Raw genomic sequence first — 13,743 nt, 5'->3', positions numbered from 1 at the left:
GTACTACAGTCAATATGCCAGCAAATTTGGAAAACTCAGCCTTGGCCACAGGACTTGAAAAATCAGTTTTCATTCCAATCCCAAAGAAAGGAAAGGAAAGCCAAAGAATGCTCAAACTACCACACAGTTGCACTCATCTCACATGCTAGCAAGGTTATGCTCAAAATTCATCAAGCTAGGCTTCAGCAGTACATGAACCAAGAACTTCCAGATGTATGACATGGGTTTTGAAGAGGCAGAGGTACCAGAGATCAAATTAACAAATTCCATTGTATCATGGAGAAAACAAGAGAGTTCCAGAAAAAAACATTTACTTCTGGTTCACTGACTATGCTAAAACCTTTGACTTTGTGGGTCATAAAAACCTGGAAAGTTCTTAAAGAGATGGGAATACCAGACCATATTACCTGTCTTCTGAGAAACCTGTATGCAGATCAAGAAGCAACAGTGAGAACTGGACATGGAACAACTGACTGGTTCAAAATTGGGAGAGGAATATGCTAAAGCTGTATATTGTCACCTTGCTTATTTAAGTTATATGCAGAGCACATCATGCAAAATGCTAGGCTGGATGAATCACAAGGTGGAATCAGGATTGGTGGCAGAAGTATCAACACTTTCAGATAAGCTCTATGATATCACTTTAAAGATGGCAGAAAGTGAAGAGGAACTAAGGGTCCTCTTGATGAGACTGAAAGAGGAGAGTGAAAAAGCTGGCTTGCAACTCAGCATTAAAAAAAAAACTAAGATCGTGGCATCTAGTCACATCACTTCATGGCAAATCAAAGGAAGCAGTGACAGATCTTTTCTTTGGCTCCCAAATCACAGTAGACGGTGAGTGCAGCCATGAAATTATAAGACACTGCTCCTCCTTGAAAGGAAAGCTATAACAAACCTAGTTCAGTTCACTCAGTTGTGTCCGACTCTTTGCGACCCCATGAATCGCAGCATGCCAGGCCTCCCTGTCCATCACCAACTCCTGGAGTTCACTCAGACTCACATCCATTGAGTCAGTGATGCCATCCAGCCCCTGTTGTCCCCTTCTCCTCCTGCCCCCAATCCCTCCCAGCATCAGGGTCTTTTCCAATGAGTCAACTCTTCGCATGAGGTGGCCAAAGTACTGCAGTTTCCTAGGCAGCATATTAAAAAGCAGAGACATCCCTTTGCCAACAAATGTCCATATAGTCAAAGCAGTGGTTTTTCCGGTACTCATGTACAGATGTGAAAGTTGGTCCATAAAGAAGACTGAGCACCAAAGAATTGATGCTTTCGAATTCTGGTGCTGGAGAAGAATCTTGAATGTCGCTTGGACTGCAAGGAGATCAAAAGAGTCAGTTCTAAAGGAAATCAACTCTGAATATTTACTGGAAGGACTCTTGGTGAAAATGAAGCTCCAGTAGGTCAAGAGCAGACTCATTGGAAAACACCCTGCTGGGAAAGATTGAAGGCAAAAAGAGAAGGGAGTGGAAGAAGATGAGATGGTTAGATAGCATCACCGACTAAACTGACATGAATTTGAGCAAACTGGGAGACACTGGAGGACAGAGAAACCTGGTGTGCTACATTCCGTGGGACTGTGAAGAGTCAGACACAACTGAATAACAACAAAACTATGCCATATATATTAGGCTGGGATTAAGAATAATAGGACTAGTTATGTCTTGTGTGGAATTTTTATATTCAACAGTTAATGCATATATGCATTATCTAAATACAGATGGGTTTTTAGGGCTAGCATACAATATCATTTCTTAATCTACCTCATGTTTTTCCTCAAGTTTTTGTTGTCTTGAATAGGAGGGCAGCCTGGACATGATACATTTATAAATGGAATTGTTTTCTAATAAAAATATTAAAATATGTAAACTCTATTTTATCTGCACTGGACCTTAATGTAGGATCAGTTGGTTCCTTGTTTAGAATGTAAGTGTAATCACCTTCATTTCCAACATGTGCTATTACATGGCAAATCGTTCTTTTAAACTAAAGCAGTGAGTCATTTTAAGAGAAACAATGGTTCATATATATAATTTTGCTCTATGTTAATCTACTTTTGTTATCCATAAATTCAAGTTAAAGGAGTAATACTCAAAGTAAATGGATGATTTTAAGGTTTATGTGGAAATATCTTTGTGGAATAGTAGATGCGGCAACTGCTATCATTTTATGGGATGGTTTTTTTTATAGGATTTTATGCGAGCTTATCGGGACTAAAAGTGTATATGTGTGCAGAGTGTATATAGATAGGAATACTGTTTGCAGATAATTGAGTAAAATTTTACAGTCATGTTTTCTTTACATTAAGTCAAGGCAGAACTAAAGGCAGTGCCTTGTGATTCCATTAAAATTTTGACTTAGAATTTACCTGTTAGGAGCTTTACTCAGGACTTTAAATGCCAAACTTTATCTATCTATCTATCTATCTATATAACGATAAAATATATTACTTGCTGATACTAATGGTGTTTTTTGATAATCAATATTACTTTATAGCTGCTGCAAAGTGTTATACATGTCATTTTGTGATATGACACATTTTGTTTTTTTATGAATCTGTCTTACTTTTTTGAGGGAAATCAGTAACTATCTCCTCACCCATATATTTCTCATGAGTCCTAGTGCTTATCTAAAATTAAAATTTTTATAACACTTATTTTCAGAAAGTCCTAGAAATCAATACTCCCCCCCCCCCATTTTTTTTTTTCATTTCCTGATATCTAAGCAGCATTCTCCCCTTTCCAGAAAGCTTCCTGCTGTTGTTTCCAGCTCTTTACTAGACTGGGCTTCAGACACCACTTCTCCAACTTGCATTTACAAAGGAATTGCATTTTGTGTTAGCCTGTTCCAGGAACAGGGTCCACTACAAGGCCAAATGTAGGCCCATATCCAGAAGTTATTAATAATTTAACAAAGGCAGCAACAGAAAATTAAGCCAAGGGCAGAGCCCTTCTAAACATGGGGCGGTATGTACCACACATGTTCTGGATTCATGAAACTGACCATGACCTGTTCTCTTGGTTGTTATGCCCTAAAATCCCCTCCTCTTTTATATTCCCTAACCTGACTATGTCTTTCTTTTCCACATTCTGAGTCCAATTTTTCCTCTCTGTGTAGGGCTTCCCAGGTGGCGCTTAGCCCGAGACTTGAGCTTCAGAGAATCTGACATGCCCTCTTTCTGTTTTCTGAGACAGAAAGCCAAAAAAGAGCAAATATTTGGGAATTAAAAAAAAATATATATATATATCAAATCACACAGAACATTTTTGGCATTAATTCTTATTTGATGGTTGTAGTAGTATAAGAGTTCTGCTGTGAAATACTTCACTATGACTTAGCTTAGTGACTTCAGTTCAGTTCAGTTGCTCACTTGTGTCCGACTCTTTGCTACCCCATGAATCACAGCACGCCAGGCCTCCCTGTCCATCACCAACTCCCGCAGTTCACTCAGACTCACATCCATCGAGTCGGTAATGCCATCCAGCCATCTCATCCTCTGTCGTGCCCTTCTCCTCCTGCCCCCAATCCCTTCCAGCATCAGAGTCTTTTCCAATGAGTCAGATCTTTGCATCAGGTAGCCAAAGTATTGGAGTTTCAGCTTTAGCATCAGTCCTTCCAAAGAACACCCAGGACTGATCTCCTTTAGAATGGACTGGTTGGATCTCCTGGGACTCTCAAAAGTCCTCTCCAACACCACAGTTCAAAAGCATCAATTCTTCGGCACTCAGCCTTCTTCACAGTCCAACTCTCACATCCATACATGACCACTGGAAAAACCATAGCCTTGACTAGATGGACCTTTGTTGGCAAAGTAATGTCTCTGCTTTTTAATATGCTGTCTAGGTTGGTCATAACTTTCCTTCCAAGGAGTAAGCATCTTTTAATTTCATGGCTGCAGTCACCATCTGCAGTGATTTTGGAGCTCAAAAAATAAAGTCTGCCATGAAGTGACGGGACCAGATGCCATGATCTTAGTTTTCTGAATGTTGAGCTTTAAGCCAACTTCTTCACTCTCCTCTTTCACTTTCATCAAGGCTCTTTAGTACTTCTTCACTTTCTGCCATAAGGGTGGTGTCATCTGCATATCTGAGGTTATAGATATTTCTCCCGGCAATCTTGATTCCAGCTTGTGCTTCTTCCAGCCCAGCGTTTCTCATGATGTACTCTGCATATAAGTTAAATAATCAGGGTGTCAAAATACAGCCTTGATGTACTCCTTTTCCTATTTGGAACCAGTCTGTTGTTCCATGTCCAGTTCTAACTGTTGCTTCCTGACCTGCATATAGGTTTCTCAAGAGGCAGGTCAGGTGGTCTGGTATTCCCATCTCTTTCAGAATTTTCCACAGTTTATTGCGATCCAAATAGTCAAAGGCTTTGGCATAGTCAACAAAGCAAAAATAGATGTTTTTCTGGAACTCTCTTGCTTTTTTGATGATCCAATGGATGTTGGCAATTTGATCTCTGGTTCCTCTGCCTTTTCTAAAACCAGCTTGAACATCTGGAAGTTCATGGTTCATGTATTGCTGAAGCCTGGATTGGAGAATTTTGAGCATTACTTTACTAGCGAGTGAGATGAGTGCAATTGTGCAGTAGTTTGAGCATTCTTTGGCATTGCCTTTCGGGATTGGAATGAAAACAGACCTTTTCCAGTCCTGTGGCCACTGCTGGATTTTCCAAATTTGCTGGCATATTGAGTTCAGCACTTTCACAGCATCATCTTTCAGGATTTGAAATAGCTCAACTGGAATTCCATAACCTGCACTAGCTTTGTTCATAGTGATGCTTTCTAAGGCCCACTTGACTTCACATTCCAGGATGTCTGGCTCTAGGTCAGTGATCACACCATTTGATTATCTTGGTCATGAAGATCTTTTTTGTACAGTTCTTCTGTGTATTCTTGCCACCTCTTCTTAATATCTTCTGCTTTGGTTAGGTCCATACCATTTCTGTCCTTTATCGAGCCAATCTTTGCATGAAATGTTCCCTTGATATCTCTAATATTCTTGAAGAGATCTCTAGTCTTTTCCATTCTGTTGTTTTCCTCTATTTCTTTGCATTGATCACTGAGGAATGCTCTTATCTCTCCTTCCTATTCTTTGGAACTCTGCATTCAGATGCTTTCCCCTTTGCTTTTCGCTTCTCTTCTTTTCACAGCTCTTTGTAAGGCCTGTTCAGACAGCCATTTTGCCTTTTTGCATTTCTTTTCTTGGGGGTTGTCTTAATTCCTGTCTCCTGTACAATGTCATGAATATCAAGACAATATCATTAATAATGTAGGATATCATGATGTGTGGCATTTATAGAAATTTATTTGTGTAAAAGTTTATTAAATGTAAAAATGTATTTAATAAGTAAGCATACTGCATTTGATAGATCAGTATAGACATCAGACTTTTTTTTCTGGCTCCTGCTACTTCTTCATTATATCATTAACATAACTTTTCCTAAACTCCTTTTTTGTAACACTACTTTATCATAGAATGTAAATTTTTAATGAGAAAGCAAAATCTTAGTTTTTTAAAAAATATGCTTTTAAGCATTTATTCAATCAATAAGCATTTTAAAGTCCACCAAGAGGTGGCCATCTTAATCATATTTTAACTCTTTGCCAATCCTGTTTATGGTAGCCTTTATCTTCATTACCTCCACCATAGTTTGGCTCTAGGTAAATAACAGGGAGGTAGCAAAGCTCCAGCCATCAACAGAAAATTGGATTAAAGATTTTCTGAGCATGGCTCCACCCATCAGAATAAGACCCAGTTTACCCCTCTTCAGTCTCTCCCATCAGGAAGCTTCCATAAGCCTCTTATCCTTCTCTATCAGCAGACTGATGGAAAACAAAAATCACAGAAAACTAACCAATCTAATCACATGGACCACACTTTGTCTAACCCAGTGAAGCTATGAGCCATGCTGTGAAGGACCACCCAAGACAGATGGGTCATGGTGGAGAGTTCTGACAAAATGGTGATCCACTGGAGAAGGGAATGGCAAACCACTTCAATATTCTTTCCTTGACAACCCTATGAACAGTATGAAAAGGCAATAAGATAGGACACTGAGAGATGAACTCCCCAGATCGGTAGGTGCTCAATATGCTACTGGTGATCAGTGGAGAAATAACTCCAGTAAGAATGAAGAGATGGAGCCAAAGCAAAAGCAACACCCAGTTGTGGATATGACTGGTGATGGAAGCACGGCCTGATGCTGTAAAGAGCAATATTGCATAGGAACCTTAAATGTTAGGCCCATGAATCAAGGCAAATTGGAAGTGGTCAAACAGGATAAGGCAAGATCAACATTTCAGGAATCCGCGAACGAAAATGGAATGGAATGAGTGACTTTGATGCAGATGACCATTATATCTACTATTGTGGGCAAGAATCCCTTAGAAGAATTGGAGTAGCCATCATAGTCAACAAAAGAGTCCAAAATGCAGTACTTGGGTGCAATCTCAAAAATGACAGAATGATCTCTGTTTGTTTCCAAGGCAGACCTTTCGGTATCACAGTAATCCAAGTCTGTTCCCCAACCAGTAATGCTGAAGAAGCTGAAATTGAACAGTTCTATGAAGACCTACAAGACCTTCTAGAATTAACCCAAAAAAGGTGTCCTTTACATCATAGGGAGATGGATTGCAAAAGTAGGAAGTCAGGAGATACCTGGAATAACTGTTAAATTTAGCCTTGGAGCACAGAATGGAGCAGGGAAAAGGCTAATGGAGTTTTGCCAAGACAATGCACTGGTCATAGCAAACATCCTCTTCCAACAACACAAGAGAAGACTCTACATGTGGACATCACCAGATGGTCAATACTGAAATCAGATTCCATTAAAGATGGAGAGGCTCTATACAGTCAGCTAAAACAAGACTGGGATCTGACAGTGGCTCAGTTCATGAACTCCTTATTGCCAAAATCAGACATAAATTGAAGCAAGTAGGGAAAACCACTAGACCCTTCAGGTATGAACTAAATCAAACACTTATGTTTATACAGTGGAAGTGAGAAATAGATTTAAGGGACTAGATCAGATAGACAGAGTACCTGATGAACTATGGACAGAGGTTGGTAACATTATACAGGAGATAGAGATTCAGATCATCCCCAAGAAAAATAAGTGCACAAAATAAAAATGGTGTTTGTGGAGGGCTTACAAATAGCTGTGAACACAAGAGAAGTGAAAAGCAAAGGAGAAAGGAAAGCTATACCCATTGGAATGCAGAGTTCCAAAGAATAGCAAGGAGTGATAAGAAAGCCTTCCCCAGTGATCAGTGCAAAGATATAGAGAAAAACAATGGAATGGAAAGGCTAGAGATCTCTTCAAGAAAATTAGAGATACCAAGGGAATATTTTATGCAAAGATGGGCACAATAAAGGACAGAAATGGTATGGACCTAAAAGAAGCAGAAGATATTAAGAAGAGGTGGCAAGAATACACAGAAGAACTGTACAGAAAAGATCTTCACGACCCAGATAATCACAATGATGTGATCACTCACATAGAGCCAGACATCCTGGAATGTGAAGTCAAGTGGGCCTTAGGAAGCCTCACTATTCAAATCTAAGGAAGGTGATGGAATTCCAGTTGAATTATTTCAAATCCTAAAAGATGATGTTGTGAAAATGCTGCACTAATATGGCAACAAATTTGGGAAACTCAGCATTGGCCACAGGACTGGAAAAGGTCAATTTTCATTCCAATCCCAAAGAAAGGCAATGCCAAAGAATGCTCAAGCTACCACACAATTGCACTCATCTCACACACTAATAAAGTAATGCTCAAAATTCTCCAAGCCAGGCTTCAGCAATACATGAACCATGAACTTCCAGATATTCAAGCTGGTTTTAGGAAATCAGAGTAACCAGAGATCAAATTGCCAACATCCGCTGGATCATGGAAAAAGCAAGAGAGTTCCAGAAAAACATCTATTTCTGCTTTATTGACTATGCCAAAGCCTTTGACTGTGTTGATCACAATAAACTGAAAAATTCTGAAAGAGATGGGAATACCAGACCACCTGACCTGCCTCTTGAGAAACCTGTATGCAGGTCAGGAAGCAGCAGTTAGAACTGGACATGGAACAACAGACTGGTTCCAAATAGGAAAAGAGTATATCAAGGCTGTATATTGTCACCCTGCTTATTTAATTTATATGCAGAGTACATCATGAGAAACGCTGGGCTAGAAGTACAAGCTGGAATCAAGATTGCCGGGAGAAATATCATTAACCTCAGATATGCAGATGACATCACCCTTATGGCAGAAAGTGAAGAGGAAATAAAAATCCTCTTGATGAAAGTATAAGAGGAGAGTGAAGAAGTTGGCTTAAGACTGTTCTACACATCAGTGTCTCTTTTGCTGTTTCGTACACAGGGTTATTGTTACCATGTTTCGGGAGAATGGCATTGAAACATGTATAATATCATGTATGAAACGAGTTGCCAGTCCAGGTTCGATGCATGATACTGGATGCTTGGGGCTGGTGCACTGGGACAACCCAGAGGGATGGTATGGGGAGGAAGGAGGGAGGAGGGTTCAGGATGGGGAACACATGTATACCTGTGGCGGATTCATTTCGATATTTGGCAAAACTAATACAATATTGTAAAGTTTAAAAAAAAAAAACTAAACTAAAAATAAATAAAATAAGTCTGTTTTTCAGAAGAGTTGATAAAGAAGATGTGGTTCATATATACAAAGGAATACTACTCAGCCATATACAGAACAAAATAATGCCATTTGCAGCAACGTGGATGTAACTAGAGATTATCATACTAAGTTAAGTCAGAAAGAAAAATACTATATGATATTACTCATAAGTGGAATAAAAATACGGTACAAGTGAATTTACCTATGAAACAGAAACTGATTCATAGAAAGACTTGTGGTTGCCAAGGCAGAGGGGAGAGGGAGAGGAATGGACTGGAGTTTGGGGTTGGTAGATGGAAACTATTACATTAAAATGGATAAACAACAAAGTTTTAATATGTAGCACAGAAAACTATTTTCAATATCCTGTGATAAACTATAATGGGAAAGAATATAAAAAAGAATGTATAGATGTGTTTGTGTCATTTTGCTCTGTAATAGAGATTGGCATAACTCTGTAAATCAACTATACTTCAATAAAAATAAAAATAAACTGTCAAAAAAAAAAAAGAAGTTGGCTTAAAGCTCAACATTCAGAAAACTGAGATCATGGCATTTGGTCCCATCACTTTGTAGCAGATATATAGGGAAACAGTGGAAGCAGTGTCAGACTTTACTTTTTTGGGCTCCCAAATCACTGCATATGGTGACTGCAGCCATGAAATTAGAAGACACTTAGTCCATGGAAGGAAAGTTATGAACAACCTAGATAGCATATTGAAAAGCAGAGACATTACTTTGCCAACAAAGGTCCGTCTAGTCAAGGCTATGGTTTTTCCAGTAGTCATGTATGGATGTGAGAGTTGGACTGTGAAGAAAGCTGAGCGCTGAAGAATTGATGCTTTTGAACTGTGGTGTTGGAGAAGACTATTGAGAGTCCCTTGGAGTGCAATGAAATCCAGCCAGTCCATCCTAAAAGAAATGAGTCCTGAATATTCATTGGAGGGAGTGATGTTGAAGCTGAAACTCCAATACTTTGGCCACCTGATGTGAAGAACTGACTCATTTGAAAAAACCCTGGTGTTGGAAAAGATTGAAGGCGGGAGAAGAAGGGGATGACTGAAGATGAGATGGTTGAATGGCATCACTGAATCAATGAACATGTGTTTGAGTAAACTCCGATAGTGGGTGATGGACAAGAAGGCCTGGCGGGCTGTAGTCCATGGGGTCGCAAAGTGCTGGATATGACTGAGTGACTAAACTGAACTGAACTGTACCATATTATATTGCTAAATTCTTACAGTTTAGTTGACCTGCAATGTTGTATTAGTTTCAGGCATATAGCAAATTATTCATTTATACATGCATATATATATATATATATATTCACATTTATATATGTATGTGTTTTCTTTACCATAGTCTTTTCTATTGTACTTTTTACAGGTTTTTGAACATAGTTCCCTGTGTCATATAGTAGGACCTTTTTATTTATTAATTTTATGTATAGTAGTGTTTATCTGTTAATACTTCTAATTTATCCCTCCCCTACCCTCTTTCTCCTTTGCTTGCTGTAAGTTTGTTTCCTATGTGTTCTAGTCTGTTTCTGTGTCATAAATAAGTTCATTTGTGTTGTATTTTAGATTGTAATGTAAGTATTACCATGTGGTATTTATTTTTCTCTTTCTGCATTTACTGCACTTGGTGTAATAATCTCGGTCCAACCAAGTTGCTGCAAATGGCATTATTTCATTCTTTGTTTTTATGGGTTATTTGTGTTCTATTGTATATATGTACCACATCATCTTTGTCCTAAATGTTTAGGTTGCTTTTGTATCTTGGCTATTGTAGATAGTGCTGCTGTGAACATAGGGGTACATGTATCTTTTTAAATTGACTTCTCTAACGTTCTATCCCAGGAGTGAGATTACTGGATTTAAAAGTTTCTAACAAGTAATATAAAACTTCTTACTGTATATTATAATTTATAATTGTCCCTTGCAAATTGTGCTTATTATAACTTCTATTGGTTTTGTTTTCATGACTTCTTGTGATTTTTAGTTATTTAAGAGTAACTGATGTGCTTTCTACATAGAATAATATGATATATTAAATTATATGCTACTTTTTATCTAAATAATTTTGATAGAATTTTGCATGTGGGTTTTAGACTGAATTATTTTTACAATTGCTTTAATTCTTCATTTGCTATTCTATTGTGTAAGAATAAATATACTTCAAAATTGGAGGTACTCTTGAACTTCCATATGATCAATATTTATATTTTGTGAAAAATAATATATTTGATGGTGTGGATCACAATAAACTGTGAAAAATTCTGAAAGAGATGGGAATACCAGACCACCTGACCTGCCTCTTGAGAAACCTATATGCAGGTCAGGAAGCAACAGTTAGAACTGGACATGGAACAACAAACTAGTTCCAAATAGGAAAAGGAGTACATCAAGGCTGTATATTGTCACCCTGCTTATTTAACTTCTATGCAGAGTATATTATAAGAAACGCTGGGCTGGAAGAAGCACAAGCTGGAATCAAGATTGCCGGGAGAAATATCAATAACCTCAGATATGCAGATGACACCACCCTTATGGCAGAAAGTGAAGAAGTACTAAAGAGCCTTCTGATGAAAGTGAAAGAGGAGATTGAAGAAGTTGGCTTAAAACTCAACATTCAGAAAACTAAGATCATGGCATCTGGTCCCATCAATTAATAGGAAATATGGGGAAACAGTGGAAACAGTGTCAGACTTTATTTTTGGGGGCTTCAAAATCACTGCAGATGGTGATTGCAGCCATTAAATTAAAAGACCCTTACTCCGTGGAAGGAAAGTTATGACCAACCTAGATAGCATATTCAAAAGCAGAGACATTACTTTGCCAACAAAGGTCCATCTAGTTAAGGCTATGGTTTTTCCAGTAGTCATGTATGGATGTGAGAGTTGGACTGTGAAGAAGGCTGAGTGCCGAAGAATTGATGCTTTTGAACTGTGGTGTTGGAGAAGACTCTTGAGAGTCCCTTGGACTACAAGGAGTTCCAACCAGTCTATTCTAAAGGAGATCAGTCCTGGGTGTTCTTTGGAAGGACTGATGCTAAAGCTGAAACTCCAATACTTTGGCCACCTCATGCGAAGAGTTGACTCATTGGAAAAGACTCTGATGCTGGGAGGGATTGGGGGCAGGAGGAGAAGGTGATGACAGAGGATGAGATGGCTGGATGGCATCACTGACTCGATGGATTTGAGTTTGAGTGAACTCCAGGAGTTGGTGATGGACAGGGAGGCCTGGCATGCTGCAATTCATGGGGTTGCAAAGAGTCGGACACGACTTAGCAACTGAAGTTCACTGAATACATTTGAAACAATTCATTAATAATACATGAACACATTAATATAGTACAACTCACATATAAAGGATGATAAATTTAAATAAATATCCAAGTGAATAGATAACAAGAGTATGTTAATTACTGCAGATAGCAAGAGTAAGTTAATTATGGCATCTGAATTTAATTTTAAACTTCCCAAAGTGAAATCTATCTAGAAACCCTTGATCATGGAATAAAGAAATTTTAATGTTATTTTTTATTTTATTTTTTGTGGGGTATGCATAGAACAGGTTTGAAACCCAATGAGCATATATGTATAAACCCAGCTGTGAATTTTTTTTACTAAAAATGTTTACCTACATTTAGTTTGATTGACACATTATATTTGAGTACTTTATTAAAGTCCATAAACTGTCATAACTATCTTATTAGTAGTCCAACTAAGAATCAAGCTTATATTATTGGAAGATTTTATAATCTTTTATGTCTGATCAAATGATATCACTGTAAATGCATTTGGTGGTGTTTAAATTATCTGAATGAAATGTGCATTCATAAGAAATGTCATACTCTCATAGGTTTAAGATGTTTTAATTTTTTTGATGTGAACACCGTTTTTTAGTGAGAACAGCTTTTTGGTCAACAGCATTTTATCTTATGTAAAACTTGTTATAAATAATAAACTTTATAGTTAATTTAAGCAACTTTGGTGATTCAAAAAACTGTGTAAAGTTCTTTAATGGCAATTATTACCTGCTTTAAACATTTTAATAAAGCAGTGTTCTTATCCTTAAAGGAAAATACAGGATGTGAGATGTTGCTAAGAGAAATTTGTGTCTCCAGCATACAATTTACATTTAAAGATTGAATAAAGATGGGTTTCACAGTCATAATTTGTTGAATAAGTTTGTAAATAACATTAGGAAAAATTCAGTTACATATAAAAATTATTTCTTCATATTAGCTGTTCCTGTATTTATATTTTGAGTGATGCAGTTGAGAGGTGGTGAAAAATATCTTGGTGATCAGGATAAAATAGGGACAGTGAACTTTAATCACTTTATTTATTTTTTTGAAATGTGCTTAATGGAAAGAATGAATAACTGCCTTTCTTCAAAATTAAATTCTATTGCCTTGAGTGAAAGATTTGAGTATTAGCATAACATTCTATTTATGTGAGTTATGCTGTAGTTTTTGTCATTTTTTACATTACAGTTCAGGAAATGCTACTGATTTATTGTTGCATTTTTAAAGGGCAATGCTGTGGTGAAACCAGAGACTGAAGGAAGATAAAAATCGTATTTGTCAAAAACTCAGCCTTGACATGGTTTATGATCACTGACTCTTGGCCCTGTTTATAGGGCTGTATTTAAAAGTAAGCTAATCTAGCGAGATCAAATATGATTGATGTTTTCTATTTATTATTTTCCAATATTTCAATTTTTGTCTTTAAGATGGTTATAAGACACAAGATACATGAAGTTATATGGAAGTTAAAGAATGCATAGTGCTTTCCATTTTTATTATGCTTGTTTGAAGAGAACTATTTTTTGAATATTCAACTTGGGTCCTATCAGCATCTGCTATAATCAGAGTAATTTTTTAAAATACCAGATGAATTATGAATATCCTCTTCACCTGTGCCAGCAAGATGTTAAATGGTTGTATGAGGATTTGAATGCTATGGTCTAGTATAATGGTAATTATCACCAATGTGAAAAACATTTCTGCTTATAAATTATAAGAACTTGAGACCTTGAAACTTTTATAAGATTACTTCTCAGTTGAACTGTAGGAAGCAGAATCTAA

Source organism: Bos taurus, chromosome 17 (genome assembly GCF_002263795.3).
Source record: "Bos taurus isolate L1 Dominette 01449 registration number 42190680 breed Hereford chromosome 17, ARS-UCD2.0, whole genome shotgun sequence".
Taxonomy (NCBI): domain Eukaryota; kingdom Metazoa; phylum Chordata; class Mammalia; order Artiodactyla; family Bovidae; genus Bos; species Bos taurus.
This window is presented reverse-complemented; position numbering follows the sequence as displayed.